Below are 4,281 nucleotides of genomic sequence, written 5' to 3'. Positions count from 1 at the left end.
TATAAAAAAACATTTATCCAAATTCCCACACAAATAGAAAGCTTTAAACTATTTAAAACAGTTAATGTAGTGCTCTGTGAACAATCACATTTGTCTTTACTGCATACAGAATAGGAGAAAAAAGGGACCTTTTATCTGGTAAAACTCGTATTAAGGTGTTTTCACTTTTAGAGCTCAGTGAGCTGCTTCAAAGCTGGATATTAAATTCTGCCTGTAATGTATGTGAGAACAGCAGAATGCGTCAGTGACACGTTTTTTCCTTAAAGTTTTTAAACACAGTTTTATTGAGTTACTGATAAAGGTTTATCCTGCAGCATTATGTTTTTTTTTTATTTACTTCATGACTACAGAAGCTGAAGTCAAACTCAAACCTTGTTTTGTTTCCTTCATCTCGCTAGATTCATGTTATTTAAGGAGAGGCCATTTATAAGCATGCATATGTTTGCAAGGTAAATAAACAGTTGTTCAGCTGTGAAAGAAGGCTAATGATGTGAAACTGGGATGGAAGCATAGTGCCAAGGGAGACTTTCTATAGATCTATGCATGTCAGATATATTGACGTGTTTAGTCAGAAGCACCAGGCACTCTGATAAATGGTTTTTATTTATTTGTCTGTTTTATTTCTGATACAGAAGAAATCTGAATTTTTTTACCTTTGTGTTTTATTTTTTTTTGTCTTTATTCTTTTTTTTTGTAGATAGAAATGACTGAATGGAACAGTGTCGACGCTAACATTTAATGCTTCCACATGTTTTAGTTCAGCACTTGAGTGTTGACTGTATAAGAAAAGGGAAAGGATATTTTGTACTCATACCTGCATGTTTCGCCAAACTGTATGTTGGTTTTTAATACTTGTACTATGCACATTTGATGTCTTTATGGTGCAAGGGTACACCTTATTGAGCACACTCAATAGTTCTTATTCAATAGAGAATATTAGAATCATCATGAAAATGAATGTCATGAATTTGGTGTTTTTTAGAATGCATTTGAGATGATTTCAGGGTGATATAACAGAATAAACAGAATTATATCAGTTTTTTTGTACAGATGTCCCTCTGGGGTCTGCAGCCCAAACATGTTCAGCCATCAGCAGGCCTCCTGATTAATCTCACTTATTATATGAAAGGAAATGTTTATTCCAGTTGGTTGGTTTACTGACCCCTCATTCAGACCTTCTGTTTAGCCAGTCAACAAATTTTCCATTGGGATGAAAATTAGATGTTTGAAGCTTAACACCTTTTCTAAATTGAAGTTTCAGCTATTGAGATGTTGGTTTGAGATTTATGTGTAGTCACTTCTAATTTAGATGCATCTACAAAACAAACATACAGAATCATGCCACAGCCACCACATTTGTGGTCAACTGGGATAGTTTTCTTTAAACACATAATCTTCGCTTTTTTATAAGGATTTTTGATTTTGTTATAGGAGCCAATTATCTAAATTCTCCGGAAAAATGTTAAAAGCATGGAAAGTGGCACCAGTGTGGCCAGTAGCTCAGGCCTTAATAATCCTAAACATGCTTCTGATTTTCCTGTCATCTGAGAGGGATTGTTTTGGTCATATGATTGAAACTTTAACAGCGGGGTGATACAACTGGACTTAACCTGTTTAAAAAGTGGATAAATCATTCAATTATAAAGTGCAGAGAATGACCCTTCTGTAAAATTAAAGGTCCATATCCCCTGAACTTTTTTGATGGCTACAAAAAGCATGGGGTCTTCTTGCAATGGGCTAAGGTAACTTTAATACATTGATTTGTCTGTAAACATTGAGCTTTTATATTTATTTACTATTTAAATTAAATGAAATACATTCACAATAAATTCATACTTGTGCACCTGATTCTTGTTTTTGTGATTCATTAAAATACTTGTTTACTTTCAATAATAAACTGATTATAAACTACTTTTAATAATAAATTGAAGAGCACAACAGGAAGACATGGTCTGGAATCTTATACTTCCCTAACACCAACACTTCAAAATTTTCAAAAAACAGTTGAAAATGGTTATTATTCTGTAATGTTAACTAAATGATTGGTGAAAAGGAGTTATTGAAATGATCGTATCATATAATTTACTGGGTAAAAACATGAAAATGCTAAACAAAATATAGGATTTACGTTTAAGGCTGGTGGAGATTTTCATTATATGGTTTGATTTCTATTTTATTTACATTTTTTTTGAATAGCTTAAACACAAAATGTATGTGTCATGTAACTATATATCATCAGTGTGTCATTTCACGAGACTTGCAATTCTTATAGTTGGCCACAAGTGGTCACTATTTACCCTGATGTTTATGAACTTTGAATATTATTGAATATTAAGTGTCAGTTTGTTTTACGCTAAAGAAGAAAATTGTATATTTCTTCCTCCTTTTTAATTCAATGATGAAAATAGTTTCCTACTGTTGAAATAAGACGATGTAATTCAATTTTTTTGTGTTTGTTTAAAACTGATATTAAGTGGTGATTGCTTTGCTTTGTCATAGTAAATCTTTCATGGTTAGTTTAGCAAGTATTTAGGCTTCAATAATGAAAAGGTATAAATATTTTCTCTTATAAATAGAGACTGGCAACAGATAGATTATTGCAACAAACAAAAAACAAAAACAGAACTTGAGAAAAAACTGCCAGAATCAGACTTCTCATTCCAGGAAATGTTCATATCATACCTGGCAGAGCTCTCAATGGTCAAATTCAGGAGGAACCTTGAACTGGTCATTGATGCTGTGCAGAACAAGATAGTTCTGCAACTCCATTAGGGATTTGCTATGTATTCAGTGATTTGAAAAGAAAATGAATTATAGCGGCATTATAGTTCTACATGCTTCTAATGTATAAATTGGGAGCATGCAATGCTCCTAATGTATAATACATGATTTTGTATTAATATGTATTTAGAAATGTGGAGATATTCCCTACAAGGTAAATAGAAACATGTTCAAAAAGCATTTCCCATAGGTAGTGATGAGGTAGAGGTCGGATTATTTTTCTGTCTTTTATCCTGCTCCATGCTAATATTTAATTTCTAAAAAAAAAAAGAAAAAAAAAAAGTCACTTCCTCAACAGATTTTTCAGATTTCATGCTTTTTCTACGAGGCTTCAAAATCCAAACCAAGTTAAATTGAAATAATCTCATCTGAGCAGGATTTGCTTATTCTTCTGTTTGCAATAAAAGCAGAATAATAACATATTTCACAATGATTCATTATTTTCTACACTATTCAAATACTGCTTTAGCTTTCCTATTTTATGTCTTTGGGAGCCATTATGGATTAATATATATCAGGATCAAAATAACTTATGAAAGTGCAAAACAAAATATTGAATTTATGTTTAAGGCTGGTTGGAGATTACCATTATATGGCCTGATTTCCATTTTATTTTAATTTGTTTTGAATAGCTCGAACACAACATGTATGTATCATGTAACTATACAGGTGCTGGTCATAAAATTAGAATATCATGAAAAAGTAGATTGATTTCAGTAATTCCATTTAAAAAGTGAAACTTGTATATTATATTCATACATTACATACAAACTCATATATTTCAGATGTTTATTTTGTTTAATTTTGATGATTACAAATGACAACAAATGAAAATCTCAAATTCATCATATCAGAAAATTAGAATATTGTGAAAAGGTTCAAAATTGATGGCCCCTGGTGCCACACTCTAATCAGCTAATTAACTCAAACCACCTGCAAAAGCCTTTAAATTGTCTTTCAGTCTAGTTCTATAGGCTACACAATCATGGGGAAGACTGCTGACTTGACAGTTGTCCAAAAGACGACCATCAACACCTTGCACAAGGAGGGCAAGACACAAAAGGTCATCGCTAAAGAGGCTGGCTGTTCACAGAGCTCAGTGTCCAAGCACATTAATAGAGAGGCGAAGGGAAGGAAAAGATGTGGTCGAAAAAAGTGTACAAGCAAGAGAGATAACCGCACCCTGGAGAGGATTGTGAAACAAAACCCATTCAAAAATGTGGGGGAGATTCACAAAGAGTGGACTGCAGCTGGAGTGAGTGCTTCAAGAACCACCACACACAGACGTATGAAAGACATGGGTTTCTGCTGTCGCATTCCTTGTGTCAAGCCACTCTTGAACCACAGACAGCGTCAGAAGCGTCTAAAGAGAAACAGGACTGGACTGCTGGTGAGTGGTCCAAAGTCATGTTCTCTGATGAAAGTAAATTTTGCATTTCCTTTGGAAATCAAGGTCCCAGAGTCTGGAGGAAAAGAAGAGAGGCACTTCATCCACGTTGC

The sequence above is a fragment of the Cyprinodon tularosa genome, unplaced genomic scaffold (assembly GCF_016077235.1).
Source record: "Cyprinodon tularosa strain WSP-4 unplaced genomic scaffold, ASM1607723v1 ctg7, whole genome shotgun sequence".
In the NCBI taxonomy this organism is placed as follows: domain Eukaryota; kingdom Metazoa; phylum Chordata; class Actinopteri; order Cyprinodontiformes; family Cyprinodontidae; genus Cyprinodon; species Cyprinodon tularosa.
This window is presented reverse-complemented; position numbering follows the sequence as displayed.